Source organism: Macaca mulatta, chromosome 2 (assembly GCF_049350105.2).
Source record: "Macaca mulatta isolate MMU2019108-1 chromosome 2, T2T-MMU8v2.0, whole genome shotgun sequence".
Taxonomy (NCBI): Eukaryota; Metazoa; Chordata; class Mammalia; order Primates; family Cercopithecidae; genus Macaca; species Macaca mulatta.
This window is the reverse complement of record NC_133407.1, coordinates 18,022,121-18,043,357: the sequence shown is the minus strand read 5'-3', so window position 1 is coordinate 18,043,357 and position 21,237 is coordinate 18,022,121. Positions and strand designations below refer to the sequence as shown.

General features: G+C 37.4%; 1 long non-coding RNA gene across 1 annotated transcript in view; it reads left to right on the top strand.

Moving 5' to 3' along the window:
* Nucleotides 1-15,982: 15,982 nt before the first annotated feature.
* LOC106997160 (uncharacterized) overlaps nucleotides 15,983-21,237 on the top strand; it is a 52,549-nt gene continuing 47,294 nt past the window's right edge. The window contains exon 1 of the long non-coding RNA XR_001443290.3: nucleotides 15,983-16,151. This is a non-coding gene — a long non-coding RNA (uncharacterized LOC106997160). The remainder of the gene's footprint in view (nucleotides 16,152-21,237) is intronic.

Here is a 21,237-nt window from a genome sequence, read left to right as displayed (position 1 = left end):
CTGATACTACAGATCTTTGTGAATGCTAAAATCATGATTCATGACACAACTATGTTCCTTGTCAGAAGCAAGGTGGGAGAAACAGATTAAGATGTTGCCATTACCACTCCCAGCTAGAACCACAAAGCAGAGACATTGCTAGGTATTTGTACGGCACAAAGAGCTATGCCTGACAGCAGTAAAAGAGTCAGTTTTTATTAATGGGAGGGAGAAACTTGGTTATGCCCTTCATGAGGGTCTTAACGTTGGGAAGAGTGATTGTGTATCCTTATGGAATGGAGAATAGTGGTCTCTGAGCACCTGCTCAGACCAGGTGACTAGTTCCTCATGACTCAATAGGTAAATGAGATGAACTTTGTATAACCTTTCATGCATACTATTAATGTGATAGTGTGGTAAATGGGTGGGGCTATCACCAGACAAATTTTGTTTTACATTCTAGTTTCATAGCTCATCAACTGTTAGAGCTTGGGCAAGTTACTCACCTTTTGGAGACTCATTTATAAAACAGAGAGAGTACTTACATTGCAAAGTTGTTATGAAATTAAACACCACCTGGAGCATAGTAGGAACTCAACAAATGAAAGCCATCATTCTGAGATTATTTCCTAAAAACTAGAGGGTGATGGGTGTTCAAGTGGGTACTGAAGTTGGAGTGGCAGAGAGAGAGACAGGGTTGGGGGAGAATAGGTGCACTAGTGCTCAATTACTGTTGTTCTGTTTAAACACCTATTACTTTATGAAATGCAACAATTTTTACATGAAACATTATGATTATTTATACTTTAAACAACCAGAGACCAAGAAATAGTTTGTTGTTTTCTTTCTCTGTAGAGATCGGTTGATGAATATTGATGACACTCTTTCCTCCATACTTGCAAAGCTACAGAGAAACCCACTAATGCAAATTCTAGGTTGAGGCAGTATCTGAGGTTCTTGTTGATCCCATTTCCCATCCACCTAGCTCTTTCCAAAAAAGGCTATTCCAACATGGAAAACAGAGGAAAATATCAGCTCCTTACAAAGCAAAATCAGTCCTGCCTCCTCTGGATTCTGGGGAATGGACTCAGGTCTTGGGTCTCTACATAAACCCCCAAATGCCAAGACATCTAGCTGTCTTCCCTCCAGTTATGATTCATCACAAGACTGACAGACATCCAGTCAATGTTTTCCTACAAACGACCCAGAATCTTCCTCATTCTTTCAGTAGGTGGTTTCTACTTCCTTAGTGACTTTTTGTGTGTGTCATTTGAAAACTGGTATTTGTGCCATATGTCACACCAAAATTTCTCTGCTTGCCTGCATTGAGTATATATTTGCTGACAGTCTTGGGAGTTAATAAAAAAAGAACACCTGTTCTTAGGTAAAATGTCCCCCAAGAACTCTGCTTTCATGTCATCGCATTTTCTTTCTTTCTTTTTTCTTTTCTTTCTTTCTTTTCTTTCTCTTTCTTTCTTTCTTTCTTTCTTTCTTTTTCTTTTTTTTTTTTTTTTTTTTTTTAACGGAGTCTAGCTCTGTCACCCAGGCTGGAGTGCAGTAGTGTGATCTTGGCTCACTACAAGCTCTGCCTCCCGGGTTCATGCCATTCTCCTGCCTCAGCCTACTGAGTAGCTGGGACTACAGGTGCCCACCACCACTCCCAGCTAATTTTTTTTTTTTTTTGTATTTTTAGTAGAGACAGGATTTCACCATGTTAGCCAGGATGGTCTCGATCTCCTGACCTCGTGATCCGCCCACCTCGGCCTCCCCATGTCATCCCATTTTCTAAGCTGTTGAGTCCCTGATTCTGTGAATATAAACTATGTTATACCTCTCTGATTCTGAAAGTGTAAATTAGAATATGAGACAGTGTTTGCCAACTATAGGATCTTCTGATACAGATGCTGATTCATTCGCTCTTTTTGTAATGGTTGCCATATTTACCCTAGTTTATGATAGTTTTATTATATAATAACTTAGAAAGAAAAAGATTGTTTACTGTGGTCTCAGAACTATTCTCAGCAATTTTCATGGACTTACCTCCTTCGGTTCTCAAAACAAAACCATGAGGTAGAAAGCTACTATTATACCTGTTTTACAGCTGATAAAGCTATGGTGTAGAGGATTAAACAACTTGCCCAAAGTCAAACGGTGAAAAGGGGAGCTGGTATTTGATCATGGGGCCAACTGATTCTGGCACATACATTCTTAACACTTGTACCTTACAGAGTGTCAATTGTGAGTGAATTCTGTTAACTTTCTCTTCAAAGGCAAGAACACTCTCCAACTCTAATTGTTTGAGACATACACTTTTTTTTTTTTTTTTTTTTTTTTTTGAGATGGAGTCTTGCTCTGTAGCCCAGGCTGGAGTGCATGGTGCAATCTTGGCTCACTACAATCTCTGCCTCCCAGGTTCAAGCAATTCTGTCACCTCGGCCTCCCGAGTAGCTGGGATTACAGGCGTATGCCACCATGCCTGGCTAATTTTTGTATTTTTTTTAGTAGAGGTGGCCATGTTGGCCAGGCTGGTCTCAAACTCCTGACCCCAGACATACACTGTCTAAAAGTTAAATGAACTAAATTCCAATCAACTTTAGACATGTGGTATGACAGGGCAGCTGAGCTATGTAAATAAAGTATTGTGAGTTACATTTCTTTGAACACCTACTGTATTAGTCTATTAGCACTGCCATAACAAAATATCATCCACTGGGTGGCTTAAACAACCGAAATTTGCTTTCCTGTGGTTCTGGAGGCTAGAAGTCTGAGAACAGGTGCTGGCAAAATGCATTTTTCCTGAGGCCTTTTTTCTTGGCTTACAGATATCCCCTTCTTGCTGTGCATTTGCATGGTAGCTAATCTCCTTTACTTATGAGAATACAAGTCATATTAAATTAAGGCCTACACTAATGATCCTATTTTAATTGGTTACCTTTCTAAAGACCCTATCTCCAAATATAATCACATTCAGAAGTACTAGGGATTAGGACTTCAACATTTTAATATTTGGGATATACAATTTAGCCCATAACACCTACTAAATACTTGGCACTACAATGACATTTTGGAAAATAACTTACAAAGGTGAATGAATCAGGCTTACTTCCTCTCTGCAAGGGATCTACAAGTTTCTACATAACACTATTATGGGGAATAAGGTGAGATTTGGCACTTAAGAAATACAGAATAAAGTTCAGTAGGCATTCAGGAAAATGAGAGGTGACTTACTGTTCAGAGAGTAGGTCAAAACATGCTTCACGGTAAATATAGCATTTGAGAAAGTTTCTATGCAGGATTTGATCTGAGGTAAAAAAAAAAAAAAAAAAAAAAAAAAAGGCAAACGTAGATAATTTTTGTCCATGATAGTCTAAATTCAAAGAAACAATGGGACAATGGGATAGCACACTGCTTATTCATGATTTTTGTTCTTTTTTTGTTCTTTTTTTTTTTTTTTTTTTTTTGGTCTTTCTGTAACCATTCCCTCACCCCTTCTGATTGGAGGTCAGTTATTGGAGCTCACAGTTTCAAAGGAAACATGATAAGATGGGGGAAGATGGTTGTTAGATCTTAGGTGACTACAGTGGATGGATTCTTACTCATACCTCTCATCCCATTTGACCCCTCCCCAAACACTTAAAGTTGTGCCACCAGTCATTTAACTGATAGAGGGTAATAAGTCTCCCCTAGATCCAGTGAGGATCTTGAGTCATGAACAGGTCACAAAGGTTAATAAATAGGCCTTTCAGTCATATCACACATTGTGCTTTTCAAAGTATTTTGCCATATTTGATTCTCATGACAATGACACTGTGAAAGAAATGTTTAATAATAATGTGATGGGGTTTTTTTTGCACTACTTGCCTTATCAGATCAATTCTCCAGTCTTTTCTGTCCTGTTTCTTTCCTCTGTGTTGTTCAAAGCCTCGCTCTTGTTCAAAGGCTTCTTACTGGGTTTTGTAGCATCTCTTCAAGATTATTCCACTTCACAGATAAACTCCTACACACATACAACCTACCATGAATGAACCATGAAGATATCCAAAATCTCACCAAATCAATAACAAGTGAAGAGATTGAAGCTACAATATAAAGTTTCCCATCAAAGAAAAACCCAGGATCTGAAGGATTCATTGACACATTCTACCAAACATTTAAAGAAGAACTAATACCAATTCTACTTAAATGCTTCAAAAATATTGAAGAAAAGAGAATACTTCTAACTCATTATTTGAGGCCAGCATTACCCTGATACCAAAACCAGACAAGAACGCAACAAAAAAAGAAAACCACAAGCCAATATTACTGATGAACATAGATGCAAAAATCCTCAACAAAATACTAGCAAACCAAATTCAGCAATACATTAAAAAGATCGTTCATCGCAGTCAGTGAGAACCATCCAAGGATGGTTCAACACATGCAAATCAATAAACACAATACATCACACTAACAGAATCAAGAACAAAATCAATGACTGTTTTAAGAGATGCCAAGAAAGCATTTGATAAAATTCAACATTCCTTTCTTATAAAAATGCTCATCAAAATGCATATAGAAGGAATATGCCTCCAAATAATAAAGGCCATATATTACAAACCTATGGTTAACATCATACTGAATGAGCAAAAATTGAAGGCCTTTCCTCTGGAACAATTCTGGAAAAAGACAAAGATGCCCACTTTTGCTGCTATTATTCAACATAATACTAGAAGTCCTGGTGAGAGCACTAGGCAAGAGAAATAAAAAGAAAATATCCATGTTGGAAGGGAAGAAGTCGAATTAGCCTTGCTCTCAGACAACATGATTTTATCCTCAGAAAAACCTCATGACTCCACCAAAAAAACCTAAAACTCTAAGAACTGAACAGGACACAAAATCAATATATAAAAATCAGTAGCATTTATATACACCAACAGCAAACAATATGAAAAGTACATCAAGAAAGCAATTCCATTTAAAATAGCTTCAAGAATATTAATATAAAATACTTAAGAATCAACATAACCAAAGAAGTGAAAGATTTATACAAGGAAAACTAACACTAATGAAAGAATAGGAGAGGACACATGAAAAAATGAAAAGATATTATATGTTAAAAGATTTAAAGAATCAATATTCTTAAAATGGCAATACTACCCAAAGCAATTTATAGATTCAATGCAATCTCTATCAAAATACCAATAACAATCTTCACAAATACAGAAAAATAATCCTAAAATTTATATAGAACCAAAAAATTCCCCAGATAGCAAAAGTTAACTTGAGGGGAAAAAAAAAAGCTGGAGGCATCATACTACCTGACTTCAAAATTTACTACAAAGCTGTTGTAACCAAAACAGCATGGTAGTGGCATAAACACAGACACAAAGCAATGGAACAAAATAGAAAACCCAGTTATAAATACATGTATTTATAACCAACTCATCTCCAACAAAGGCATCAACAACATACAATGGAGAAACAACAGTCTGTTCCATAAATGTTGCTGTGAAAACTGTATAATTCTATGCAGAAAAATGAAACTAGGTCCCTATCTCTTACCATACACAAAAATAAAATAAAAATGGATTAAAGAATCTAAGACCTGAAACTATGAAACTACTAGAAAAAAAATTGGGGAAATGCTTCAGGACATTGATGTAGGCAAAGATTTCTTTTGTGTAAGAATTCAAAAGCACAGGCAACCAAACCAAAAATAGACAATTGGTATTATATCCATATAAAAAGCCTCTGCACAGTGAAGGAAACAATCAACAAAGTGAAGAAACATCCACAGAATGGGGGGAAATATTTGCAAACCATCTATTTGGCAAAATATTAATAACAAGAATATATAAGACCTCGAACAACTCAACAGCAAAAAAACACAAATAATCCAATTTAAAATAGGCAAAAGATCTGAACAGATATTTCTCAAAAGAAAAGTACAAATGGCCAATAGGTGTATAAAAAAATGCTCAGCATCACTAATCATCAGCAAAATGCAAATCAAAGCCACAATAAGGTATCATTTCACTCGAGTTAAAATGGCTTGTGTGAAAAAGACAGAGAGTAACAGATGCTGGCAAGGATGTGGAGAAATAGGAACCCTCACACAGTGTTGCTGGGCATGTAAATTAGTACGGCCACTATAAGGAACAGTATGAAGTCTCCTCAAAAAACTAAAAATAGAACTATCATATGGTCCAGCATCCCATTTCTGTGTATATAATCAAAAAAAAAAAAAGGAAATTAATGTATCCCAAGGAGCTATCTACACCTCCACGTTTATTGCAGCACTATTCACAATAGCCAAAATATGGAATCAATCTAAGCACCCATCGACAAATGAATGGATAAAAAATATGTGGCATATATACACAATAGAATATTTTTCAGCCATAAAAAATAATGAAATCTTGTCATTTGCAGCAACCTGGACAGAACTGGGGCCGTTATATTAAGTGAAATAAGCCAAGCACAGAAAGACAAGCATCACACTCATACGCGGATGCTAAAAAACTAGATCTCATGAAAATAGAGAGTAGACTGTTGGTTACCAGAGGCCTGGAAGAGGAGACGAGAGAGGCTAAGAGAAAAGGAAAATCCACTGACTAGATGTATTATCTTTTTTTAAAATTTTTAAAATTCCTTAATTTTTATTTCAATAGCTTTTGGGGTACAAACTTTTTTTCACCTACATATATAGGTGAATTCTGATATTTCATTTCACTTGACCCTGAAGTAGAATACATTGTACCTAACACAGTGTTTTTTATCCCTCTTCTCTCTCCCATCCTCCCCATTCTGAGTCTCTGAAGTTTATTATATCACTCTGTGTGTCTTTGATAACTCTTAGCTTAGCTTCTGCTTATAAGTGAGAACATACAGTTTTTGGTTTTCCACTCCTGTGTTACTTCACATAGAATAATGGCCTCCAGCGCCATCTAAGTTATGGCAAAATACATTATTTCATTCTTTTTAATGGCCAAGGAGTATTTCATGGCGTCCATATATCTATATACATATATATGATATCTATCTATCATATATATGATATATCTGTCTATATACATATATGATATATGTCTATATACATATACATTATATATATCTATATACATATATATTATACACATATATACATATATGAGATATATACACATATATGATATATATAATATCACATTTTCTTATCCACTCATTAGTTGATGGGCACTTAGGTTGGTTCCACATCTTTGCAATTGTGACTTGTCCTGCCATCAACATACATGCACAAGTGTCTTTTCCATAAAATGACTTATTTCCCTTTGGGTAGATAGCCAGCAGTGGGATTGCTGAATCCAATGGTAGATCTACTTTTATTTCTTTAAGGAATCTCCATATTGTTTTCCATATAGGGTATGCTAATATACATTCCCGAGGAGTGTATAAATATTTCCTTTTCCCCAAATTCACACCCACATCTATGTTTTTTTACTTTTTAATAATGGCTATTCTTACAGGTATAAGCTGGTATCTCACTGTGGTTTTAATTTGCATTTCCCTGATGATTAGTGATGTTGAGCATTTTTTCCTTTGTTTTTTGGCCATTTATATATCTTTTTTTTTTTCTAAGAGAGGATCTTGCTCTGTCGCCCAGGCTGGAGTGCAGTGGAGCAATCTTGGCTCACTGCAACCACCTCCTGGGTTCGAGCGATTCTCCTGCCTCAGTCTTCTGAGTACCTGGGACTACAGGTGCCCACCACCATACCCGGCTAATTTTTTGTATTTTTAGCAGAGACAGGGTTTCACCATGTTAGCCAGGATGGTCTTGATCTCCTGACCTTGTCATCCTCCTGCCTCAGCCTCCCAAAGTGCTGGGATTACATGCGTGAGCCACTGCACATGGCTTTGTGTATCTTCTTTTGAGAATTATCTATGCATGTCCTTCGCCCACTTTTTAATAGGATTATTTGGTATTTTTCTTGCTGTTTTTTTGAGTTCAGGCAGATATATTATCTTTCATTTAATTATTTATTTATCGTTGGATTTTGTAACGTTTTCAAATTTCATCATTAAAACCAAAGCCATAAGAAAAAATGTTTCATTGCATTCCAGAAAATATAGAGCTGCTGCATTCTTTTTAATAGCTCCCTAATTTTACACTCTGTGCATTTTTTGTAACTTAAGGGTTAGTAATCTTCAAAAGAAGAATGATATACTGAAGACTCCTTCCCCCTGAGGTTTTTACAGTGGGGAGGCATTACAGAAGTGGAACATAGATCCGTATGCTAAGACATTGTTCTTTGCATTCCTAATTTGTTAAGCAATCTTCTAGATCACATTATATAATACTAACCTTCTGCTATGACAAATAATACAACAATGTTCATATTGTTCGCTATTGTATGTATGTCACTTCTTACATAGAGAAGTATACTATTTCTAGAAATTGAGTCATCATGGGGTCAAACTGTATGCCATTTTTAACGCAAAAAACAAGCTTCTGATTTTTCTCCTTAAAAGAGCTAACTATTTACACTCCTATACAGCGATGTAAAAGACATGTGTAGAGTCAAACTATATTAATAAGAAAGATAAAAATTGTTACCTCGATGATTTTAATTTGAATTTATTTTATTAAAATAAAAATGCACATTTTATTATTATTTAAGAGTCATTTGTATTTCATTCATCTCTAAACTCTCAATTTTTGTCTATCAGGTTGTCCTTTTTCTATTCATTCATAGAAACTTGGTTATGTGCTGCAAAACACACACATTTACACAACACGTATATTAAGTTTTTATTTGTGCTTTGAAAATAGTGTTTTGTGACCTGTAATGTTTTACATGTAGTTTAAGAGAATGCCATTCTTATACACATTTATTGCATACAGTACATTACTGTGGTTAAATACGTCCTTCCCTCCTATTTCCTTCCGCCCACCTCTTTCTTCACTCTTCCCACCAGCAGATACTGAAGAATTGCTAAATGACAAGCTTCCTAACCTCAAGTCTAGTCTCTTCTTTGCTATCTCAGATGGTGTAATACATCCTATTGCAACATTTTGGGAATGTGGAATGAGACAGCACCAAGAAAGATCCAGGCCAAGGTCTACAAGCGCAGTATCTGAGAGCTTCAGCATAAATGCACTACAAAATAATAGGTAAAATCATTGGAAACCAAAGTCACAGGAGGCAGTAATGTGATTCATAAAGTAGAAATCTTCAAACATTTATTTCAATCTTTCTTCATTTACAAACAATTCTTCTCCCTCTCTTTCTCTGTTTCTCTCTGCCTCTGTGTGTCTCTCTCCCCTTCTCTCTCCTCTTGCCCCTGCTCTCTCTTTCTGTCTCCTTCCCTCCTTGCATTATTTCAAATCTGACTTGAAGAACAGGAAATAATTAATTTTCAAGTTTTAAATCTTTCTCTTTAACCTGAGGCAAAACTTCGTAATGTACGTGTGAGTATATGAAGATTAAAATAACATCAAATGAAAATCAAGAAGGGGGGGCTATGAAGTCAAAAGTCATACTTGCCATGCACGAAGTGCATAGATAATTATGTGCTAATGAATGTGGGGAGTGTGAAAGGACATGTTTTTGAAATGTCTGGTCATTTTAAAAACAGTATTCTAGATTTTTTAAATAATCTGAAAAAACAGGTAATTTGGGAAGGCTACCTAAATATGTCACCCTAAATTATTTCCTGGTCACTTTTATTCTTTCCAAGTTTGTAGATGTGTTTCTGATTAAAGCTGGTTTCCTCATACAGACACACACACACACACACACAAATACACACACACAGACATATATATACACAAATATAGTTAATCTGCGGAAAAACTAAGGCTGAAGTGAAATATGTATTATGAAAGTAATGCATACTTGGTGATGGCAGTGGTCAAAAAACGAGGATACCTCTGGAGTATGTTGTTATTGCTAAGAAACTTTTTTAGAAGGACAAAGCCTACTTTTTTTACTGGGTAGAGCAGTGGTCAGTAAAGGCTTTTGGTAAAGGGCCAGATAGTAAATATTTTCAGATTTAAAGACTCTGCCAAAAACAACCATAGATTATATGTAAATAAATGGGTATGGCAGTGTTTCAATAAAACATTATTTCATGAAACAGGTTGCAAGCTGGATTTAGCCTATAGGTCATAATTTACCAGCCGCTGGTGTAGAAGGTAAGTACATTGTTTTGTGCAGGCAGTGGGGAGAAAGGGTCTTGCTCTGAGATCGGGTGCAGTAACCCAATCTCAACTCATTGCAACCTCCGCCTTGGGTTAAAGCCATCCTCCCACCTCATTCTCTCCAATAGCTGGGACTACAGGCGCCTGCCACCATGCCCAGCTAATTTTTGTATTTTTGCAGAGACAGAGTTTAGTCATCGCGCCCAGCTGCTAAATGATTATTTAAAAGATGTTTGTTTGCAATATATATCTATGCTGGATATTTTCTATTTGACTCTCCGCATGCACTTGCCATCCTTCTCCATCCTGCTTTCTGCCGGGAAAGTTGGCTTATACGGACTCATCATTTGACAACCTAATTCCCTGGCTTCTGTTTGAGTTCAGCCAAGAGGAGACATTGTTTGAAACCCAGAAGGCCAAAGGACATTGGGGACAAGATGTAGTCTAGCTTCCTTCATGCTATGTTAACACAGGTTGCATATGTTCCTCTATAAAAGGTCACAGCTCTGGTCTGATGACCTTCTCTACAGCTACCACTGGGCTCTCAGGGTTCTGTTTACTGCTCCCGCCCCTGGTCCCTTCAGGCTTATGGGTTGTGCTTAGAGCTTCCTGATGTTACCAGCCCCTGAATATTCCTTGTTGATTTCCCTTAAATCAAAGTGGTTCCTATTCCCTCTTCACTAAATAGTTTCTTTCAGTAAATTGTTTTGAATTATTCTACTTGAATGTGCCATCTGTTTCCTGCCAGGAACTTTGACAGATTTAGTATATTTTTCCTTGAGCAATTTTAAATATTTTGCAATATCATTTTTATAATACTAAAATGCTATCTATCATATGCATTTCAGAGAGGTCAGTGAATGTAAAAATGCACTACTTTATTCTGTCCAACACTAAAATAAGGCACCTAACCCTGGCCACCAGGTTTTCTCTTCTGTATTTGCTCATGTTAACATTCTTCAAAGGCCACATATATTCAACAGCAGGACCTGAAAGCTTTTATTTACCCAAAACACCGATGAGCCCATGCTGTCTCCTACCTTCCTTCATCCTGTCATATGTAACTCAAAAACAAAAGCAATGCTAGACATTAAACACGGGTAAAACAACTCATTGTTTGGGGTATTTTTCCTAAAATAACTACTTTGATACTTTGAAAATTTACAAACAATTTCAAAAGAAAATAATTGCCCTTCTGATTCATTGATGTCTTAAGCATGTACTTGATTTTTCTTATTGGAAAATTCAGAACTGCTGTGTGATATGAAGGCCAACTTCCTCGTCATGGAATTAAGGATTCATGGTGAACTGCTTTATGCCTACCTTTCCAAACTAGGTTCCCAACATTCCACCCTCCATGCTTGCACTTTAAACCCTATATTCATGCAGAGTTTGTAGTGGGTATTAAATCTAAGTCTTTTTTGTTTGTTTGCTTTTTTCGTTTTTTGTTTCTTTTTCTGAGACAGGGTTTTGCTTTGTCACCCAGGCTAGAGTACAGCAGCATGATCACAGCTCACTGTAGCCTGGAGCTCCAGGGCTCAAGCAATCTTCCCACTTCAGCCTCACAAGAAGTACTTGGGACTACAGGTGTGTGCCACCACACCAGGCTAATTATTTTATTTAATTTTTTTCAAGATGGAGTCTCTCTATGTTGCCATGGCTGGTCTGGAACTCCTGGGCTCAAGCAATCCTTTCACCTCAGTCTTCCAAAGTGCTGGGATCACAGGTGTGAGTCACTGATGAACAGGGCCTCAAAGTCTTTTTGAATGGTGACCGGTGGAGTTGTGCAATGCGGTGACTCTGTTTCAGCCATTTTTCTGTACTCTGCTCTATTGTATCCACCCCAACTCTATACCCTACACATCCCCATACACACATATACATACAATGCAAGTTCAAGTCCCCGATTTTGTTTATGCTTTCACATTATGTGGACTGCTCCACCTCCTCCCACACATGCACCCAGGCCGTCTTCACAAGGCCTGTTATTCTTTGAGCCTTAACTCAAACAGCCCCCCACCAAGCAACCTTTCTCGATTACTTCACCTTTTACTTGGCACCTCTGCAGGCCTCTAACAGTGTATTGCATACTGCTCTGTGATCATATTTTGATATTGCTCTTTTCTATTAGGCTATAAAGGTTTTAAGGGCAAAGACAATTTCTTTCTCACCTTCTTTGTCTTTGGCTTGATGAACTCAATTATTTTAAGTTCTTTGCAGTATAGCCTTCCTGAAAGTTGTAATATAAGTGGTTAAAGTCATCCCTCAAAACTCTATGAAACTTTCAGACAGCTTTTAACACTCCTCCATGTGTCATTTTCACCACAGGTGTGTACCACTCCCAATCCCAGGTTCCCCTGGGCTTTCTGTAACAGAAAGCATCTTTTTGGATTTTCCCCTGCCCAGGTTGAGCTCCTGGCTTAAGACTTTCTCTTTCCTTATTAAAATTGCTTCTTTCTAGCAAGCTCTTCAACCCAACTATCTAGCGATTGATTTAATAAATTAGTCTACTACTTCCAAGAGCGTGTGGTAAATTATTTAAGGTAGTATATGGACAAACTATTTTAATAGAAATAATTAATTTTATTATTTTTATGATGTATATAACTAACACATGAAATGAATAGTTTAAGTGTTATTATTGCTTATGAGAAGGCTGAAATTCAAAAACTAAGTTAGTTTTAAAAAAATGTTAAATAAGGATACAGGTAACACACAAATGTAACACCCAAAACAAGAAGAGAAATCTTCAGATGTGATGATAGTCAGTTCTATTTGCCTATTTGTCAAGGCTGTTGCCCCAGTGATTCAATCAAACACTAATATAGGTGTTGCTGTGAAGGTGTTTTGTAAATATGAATAGCATATATAATTATTTGTTTTTAAGTAAAGGAGACTATCATCTCTAATGTGGTTGACCCTGACTCTGTCCACTGAAAGTCCTTGAAAGCACAGGTGAGGTTTCCTTGACAAGGAAGAAATTTTTCCTGTGGACTGTGGCATCAACTTCTGCCTAACTTCAAACCTGCCCTTCCCAATGGTCTACTCTGCGGATTTCAGACTTGTCACTAGCCTCCACAATCATAAAAGCCAATTCCTTGCACAGATAGATAAGATAGACAGATAGACAGATAGGTAGATAGATATCCTACCATTTCTTTTCCTCTGGTATAATCATTGAATGATATATCCAATGACTAAAGTTTTACTTAAGGTTTTCCTGTTCTACAGTAACTGCATATTAACTCTAACTTTCTGGAAATAATGCTTAGAATCAGAACTTGACTTTATTGTCAACCACTATTGTAAATAAAAGTGAGATATCAGTATTCAAAGCTTGACAAGATGCCCTTACTCCCCTTTCCTGCTTTTACCCACTTTATTTGTTTTGGCTTGTGGACATGAGGTCCCTGCCAAAATGTGTCAACTGGCATAGGAAGAGTAATTTATTTCAGCTAACATATGTAACCTGACTCTGTAAAATGGTACTGGTACTTGATAACCACATATGCTATCAAAATAGAGGTGCAACTTAGAATCCTAGGATCCTGGAGAATTCAAGCTCCACCAAGCTCTCATCAGAATAACTTGAAATGATATTTAAAATGGTGTTTCCTAGACCATCCATTTCAGTTCTACTACACAAGACCCAGATTTTTACAGGTTTCCCACATGATACTTACAATGATTTAGGAGTTCCCTAGTGGACCTGCAAAATGGTTCTGTCTTTACATTTTTAAAATTTTAGGGTTCTGCAACATACTGTATTTAAGGAATCTCTATTATAGCAACAAGGACCGCAATATTTAGAATCCACTTATCTAGTCTGTGGTAGGTTGATTTAGTGACCCCAATTTTTTACTCCTCCCTATGTCACACGCTTGCCATAGTAAGTTCATAAATTAAGTATATATTCACACTCCTTGGTACTAAATACTAATGAATGAAGCATATTTCCACACTCCTTGACTTAGGGATTGGTCATGTGACTTGCCTTAGCCAATAGCAGGTTGGCCAAAATTGACCAATGGGCCCTCAATGTAAAACAAAGCCATCCCAGCCACTATGGCCTGAAGCTGAGCCACCCCAAACAACACCCAGCTCTATGAGGACAAATGATTATTGTTTTAAGTTCCTGAGATTCAGAGGTGTTTTATTACATAGTGTTACTGCGGTGATCACTAAACGATACATAAGCTAATTCCCTAATAGTATGGAGGAGGCAACTGATGAACTAAGAAGCAAAGTGACTCCAATGGAGCCTTAATCCGAAGGAAAAACTCAAAATGGCAGGACTTTCATGGCAGGCCAGAATAACACATTGATAAAGAGGTTTTCTTCTCTTTTTCTGAGACGGAGTCTCACTCTGTCACCCAGGATGGAGTCTAGTGGTGCGATCTTGGCCTACTGCAACCTCTGCCTCCCAGATTCAAGCAATTCTCCTGCCTCAGCCTCCTGAGTAGCTTGGATTACAGGCATGTGCCATGATGACTGGCTTATTTTATTTTATTTTATTTTATTTTATTTTATTTGTATTTTTAGTACAGGCAGAGTTCCACCATGTTGGACAGGCTGGTCTTGAACTCCTGACCTCTGGTGATATACCTGCCTGGGCCTTCAGAAGTGCTGGGATTACAGGTATGGGCCACCACACCCAGCTGATAAAGAGGTTTTCAACATCCTTCCTTCCAACCACATAAAGTAGGCTAGCATCTTCAGATTGATACACCTTTGGAGTAGCAACATCTTTCCCATCCACAAAACATCACCGTGCTGCTCAGCCAAGGAAACAGCTGAAGTTCAGTGGCACCACCTTATGGTCTGTAAGATGGGAGCTTGGTGTCCTTCCACCTCCTCCAATGACCTCAGCTCAGTTACTTTCTAACAACCGCATACTAGCTGTTGGGTTAAAAACAAATACCACTAAGCCTTATTGCCTTGAGCATGGCATCTTTTTTGCCAACCATTAAGATTTATATAGCCAAATGCCTTTATTTAATACCTCAAGAGAACATCTTGCCTATTGGACAATTACCTATGGTAGTTAATTTGACAGAAGGAAATTAGAGTAGAACTGTTTATTATAATCATGTCCAATTAGCCCTCAGATTCAGAATTGCTCACTAAGGCTCAAGAGTGTTTGAGCTGGGTGATTGATTACAGTGCTATGAAGAAACTACAAAAGGAATCTAAATGCCCTTGGGAAACTAAAGGGACATTTGTTAATGCCAGTACAAGTCACAGAGCCTGGAGCTTTATATTTCCACAGGGTTTCTTGGAAACTCTATTTTGCCAAATACCTTAAATTCAGGCCCAAGCATTCTCCCTGTTCACAGCCACATGGTGGATCCACTGCTGAAGGGAGATTAACACTGCAGTTTTCTTGCACAAGGCTCAGACCACACAATGCTAAAAAATAAAAAGATAAACATGATTCTAGGCACATTCCGTGCCTCATCTCCACAGCCCAGTTCCTGTTATCCATAAGTAGTTTTAAAATAGTCCACGTTTTTCAGTCCTGCAAAATCAACAGCACTGGAAAGTTGGCAGGTATACTTGTTTAAACAAAGCTCCCAAGTTTTCTGCTGGCAGGTGTTTCCAGAGTTCTTGGAGCACAATTCTTTGGATAGGATATTTGCCAATATACATAGCAACATGAAATTAAAAAAAAAGTGTTTTCCTTTACCACAGTGGAGACACTGAAATGCCTTAGATGCAAAGCTGGATATTCAGTTCAGAGGCGTATTTTGGCTGCAGGTCAAGAACAAACAATAATGAAATCCAGCATCTCTCTGCTCAGAACTCTGATGGGCTTCAGAGTGGAATGGGATCACTTATCAAATTGGCAACAGGCCCTCTCTGGCCATCTCTGTATAGTTTGACCCAATGAGTTTGGTTCTCCCTTCTTTGTCAATTCCCCTGTCTCCTGAATGTCTCATTCTCAAACTCATTTTGCTTGAAATTGTGGTGGGAGATGGTATGTTTGAAACTTAATATGCTGAACACAGAACAGGTAAGACATTATTCTTCCCCCATTCATTCCTAGTCCTTGATTTTAGTTATGTTTTTAAGTCCAGCTTTCCAAAACTGAAACCTGGGACTACTTTAAAAGCATATGACTAATTTCATAATCTGTTCCTTTGCAGTTGGATTGGTTCATAGTTGCTTCCCTGAGATTTATTCTCTGAGCCATTCAATTAAGTTCAACTTTGGTGCTGGAACCCCACAAGAGAGAAGTAATACCTTGTCTCTTACCCTGAACTGCAAAAAAACTAAATAGAAGATTAAAAAAAAAAAAAAAAAAAGCAAAGCAAGACTAAAGTCTGAGGAGGGGAAACATAATCAAAGTAGGGAAAGGTCTGGGGGAGAAGTTTTTAAACCTTAAAGGAAGTCAAGATGTTTCTGGCTTACAAGGTACTTAATGGCCATTAAATTGTAACTTAGTGAAAATTAAGAGTTTTAAGTTCTGCCTACAAAAATGTAGAATACCAGGCAATACTAAAAGTCATTGTAAGTCTTTTTTTTAGTTACATGCTAATGGAAAATGTGTATTGAATTTAAGTTCTTTCGTTTTTGTATTAATTGGCCTCATCTTGGGGTTCAACTAATGCCTCTGACCGTATTATACCTTTCCTTCATTTCCCTCATAGTGTCTTGTCTTTAGTATTTTGGGAACTTCCTTATAAGTTTCCAAGCAAAGATACTCTTATAGATGTTCTGGGTTCAGAATGGGCCATTTCGGTAGAGTCTAGAAGTAGCTGAGGACCTTCTCTCAGAAAATTCATCTGTTTTGGGGGGGAAAAAAAAGCCCACCTGCAGTGGCTCACGCCTGTAACCCCAGCACTTTAGGAGGCCAAGGTGGGCAGATCACTTGAGGTCAGGAGTTGAAGACCAGTCTGGCCAACATGGTGAAACCCCATCTCTACTAAAAATACAAAAATTAACTGGGTATGGTGGCACACACCTGTAGTCCCAGCTACTTGAAAGGCTGAGGTAGGAGAATTGTTTGAACCCGGAAGTCGGAGGTTGCAATGAGCTGAGATCACTCCACTACAATCCAGCCTGGGCAATAGAGCAAGACGCTGTCAAAAACAAACAAACAACAACAACAAAAAACTAGCCATTCAATTGTCAGAGAGAAAACTAATTTTTTTCTTCAGTTTTACTTTAGAACTCTGGCCATGTAAAGAAATCACATTGTTCAGATTCTGAGTTTTTTACTCCAGGAAGACATCTGAGGAAATAACAGTGATTAATAATATAAAATTTGATCAGATAGACCTGAGTTTAAATTCCTGCTTTTCACCTACTTGTAGGGTGTTTTTAAAAATAAGGCTGTCAGTTCAGTAATGGTGTTGCCTCTCCTAGCTGTGATAATTAGATTCATTTATTAAAATCTCTGGGCTTTGGTTTCTCAGTGATAAAATAGGCGAGATGAGTAGATATGATTGGAATAATTAAATGAAGTAGTATAGTCAAGAGCAGAGCCCATAAAGGCAATTTGATTAGAATAGCCACAAATATTTGACTGCACCTTTAAGATCACCATACTTTTTAACTTTCACGTGTTTTCTTCCACGAGTAATAAATATCTATTGTAGGGAAATTAGAAAATATAGAGAAGTAAAAATAATGAGAATTATTTAATCACTTGTAGAATCACTTGCCAGAAAGAATTATTGAGAATTTGATCAAATTCTATCAGACTTAATCATAAAAAATCAAAGTGACATCAGATTGTCCCTGAAATGTGTTTTCACCTTTTAGAGTATCTGCCTGATCTCTTCTATGAAAGTGAGTGAAGAAAGACACAAGAAATTGATTTCTAGGCGGTAAACCAGGAGAAAGGATCCTGAGAAGATTTGAGAGGAAATGAACTTATTGTTTGTTTGTTTTCACAAAGGAAGAAATGTTGTGAATTCAAGACAGAGCATTGTTTCCTGCCAGAGTCTTTCTGGAAAAGGCAGTAGTGCTAAGGCAGGGTTTCTCTCAGAAATACAGCGAGCCCTGAAGGATTTCTATTGGGTAGGTTTCAGTAAAAATGATGAATCAATATTGTTTTTATTGTTAGCTCCCAGTGACTGAATGACTGAATTGGAAAGGACCGAGAAAGCAATAACTTTATTTTTCAAAAGTTGCCTCCCTTTTCCCTTCATTAGGATAATTTGTAAAAGCTTTTTGGCTCTTTCTGTGGTCTCTATTACCAAAAGATCTGAACAATGATTTTTGAAAATGTACCCCTAAAATCTATTTGATAGTAATGTTTTAATGTAATATCTAACCTATTGCTTCATCATATTTGGAATATTAACAGCATAGCTAAAATTTTTTGAGTGTTCTGTTTATGCATACGTTCTCCAAACTCCATTTTAAAGATAACGAAACTGAAGAGCTTAGAGGTGTTAAGTAAATTGCCCAAGATCACATAGGGAGTGTCAAACTGGAGCTTAAGTACATGCAGATCCACCACAGTCCAAAAAGCATCCCCTATTGACCACAGCACATTATGCCTTATTGTGTTCTTATGCAATATGCATTCTTACATATGTGGAGATGAAGGCAGAGAGGGAGAACTCATGTTTATTAAGCACCCACTAAAGGTCAGGCACTCACATATGTGCTATGTGCTTATGCTTTACATATTTAATCCCTTCCAACAGTACTGTAGATAGTATTATTCTCATCATCCAGTTAGAGAAGCTGAGGCTCAATAAGCTAAATAATTTGACTAATTTAACTAATCTATTAAATATCAGAGTTAGGATACCAGCCCAAATCTAAAACCTTTCTACTGCACTTGGAGAATAAGAAAAAGGTTCTGAACTTCTCTTCCCCAATTTCACAGCCATAGTGAGATTGATTTTTAACTCTGTTCAATTTGCTAATATTTGAGGTATCACACTCTTTGGGTAAGGATGATCATTTATAATTTTGAATTCCAGTTAAATCCCCAAAACTTATTCCAGACTATACATTGGAGTAAAAAGAGGTTTATGCAGTAACAGTTAAACTATGTTTCTCTCTGCTTTTGTGAGACATAGAGCCCTCTTTACATTCCTTCCATGGAGTTGGACATGTGTCTAAGTTGTTGTGATAAGCATGCTGCAAATTATCTTCTTATGACAATGGATGTCTGTCATTTTCCTCCTTTCACTCTACCTCACTGCGATGGTGTTTTTGGCTCCTTATACTACCAAGAGAGGCTGCTAATATATCTTCGGTGCCCAGAATACAGTCCTTCTTTGCTATTGCTCCTGAAATCACCAACATCGTCTCCTAAGACTCCAGTGCTATCTCCTGTCTCTGGCCAAGTGTCCAATGCTAATGCTGCTGACATATTGAGGTCCCAAAGCCCAGTAAAGCAATTAGTAGGAAAAAAAATGGAAAAAAAACTTCTTTTGCTTATTCATATTGCAGGTCCATTGGGCCTGGGCCAGAGAACCAACAGAGTGACAGGCCCAAGATCTATTCAGAGTCCCAGCTCTGTTCAACACCAGCCCACTGTTCTTGAACCAGGTTGTGGCTGTTTGTCTTCACTTACCATGTGATCTTTCTCAAGAGACTCCTTATTCTTTCTTGTAAAGACTGGCTACGGCTATATAAAAACCTAAGAATAATCTCAGGTTTGGTTCCACCTGGACTCTTTACTATATACATATGTATGTATGTGGAAATGAGGTCAAGGGAATGTACAGGTTTGTTCAGTGTTAACAAGCTTATTACTGGCATGGATACAGTAAGTATTTGGGTATTCTAACTCCTAATTCAGAAAAGTATTATTTCCTTCATTCATATATTCACTCAACAAATGTGTTGAAGGCTGGTTTTGTGCCAGCCACTGTAAGAGGTAATGTATATGACACATGCTATCCCTTTAGAGCTCATAATCTACTGGTGTGATAAGTCCATTGCAGGGTTAAACTCAAGATCCAATGGGAGTTAATAGGAGAGATTTCTAACGTAGGAAAGGCTTCTGAGATGAGACGATCTTTAAGCTGAGCCTGCAGGCCAAGAAGTTAGTGAGGCTGAGGAAGAAAGCTGGTTTGTGGTCAGTGGGAAGTGCGGCTTGGGAAGGGTAGGCATTTCTGATTCAGTTAGTCAAGAAGACAGCTGAGCTCCAAGCTTTCTTGCCAGTAAGTTTACATTTTCCCTGGTCAAGCACCTGAGTTCCTCTAAATTACTTCAGAAGTTTAATGACTATTCCATTTTCTTTTTCTTGATAATAATATGGAACTTTGAAAACAGCAACTTCATTGCATAGAAGTTTCTTTGTGAATTTATTAGAATGAGAGAAAGAGGACAGGAGTTTAGTTCATGAGAAGGGTAGGGCCAGAAGCAAGACTGCAACTTTAAATAAGTTAGGTTAAACCAATATAAAATAACCCTCAGGAGTATATCGAGGTTTCATGGAGCCTGAAATTTATATAGTATTGCAGGGCTCTCTTTGAAAAAAATAATGTAGCGGGACACAGTGGCTCATGCCCATAATCCCAGCACTTTCGGAGGCTGAGGCAGGTGGACCACTTGAGGTCAGGAGTTCAAGACCAACCTGGCCAATGTGGTAAAACTCCGTCTCTACTAAAAATACAAAAAATAGTTGGGTGTGGCAGCAAATGCCTGCAATCCCAGCTACTCAAGAGGCTGAGGCAGGAGAATCATTTGAACTCAGTAGGCAGAGATTGAAGTGAGCAGAGATTATGCCACCACACTCTAGCCTGGGCAACAAAGCGAGACACTGTCAAAAAAAAAAAAAAAAAGAAAAGAGAAGAGAAGAAAAGAAAGAAAGAGAAAAGGAAAGAAAGAAAGAAAGAAAGAAAGAAAGAAAGAAAGAAAGAAAGAAAGAAAGAAAGAAAGAAAGAAAGAAAGAAAGAAAGAAAGAAAGAAAGAAAGGAAGGAAGAAAGGAAGAAAAGAAAGAAAAGAAAAGAAAGAAAGAAAATACAAAAATAAATCTTACTTTTGTAAATTTGTCAAGTATATGACTATGAGAACACATTGCGATTTTGGAGAGATCTTATCAAAGTGAAGAGCCTTGGTGCCTAAGCCTCATTAGCATCATGGTAAACATCCCTCTAAGACATGTTTCAGAGAGAGTGCCATC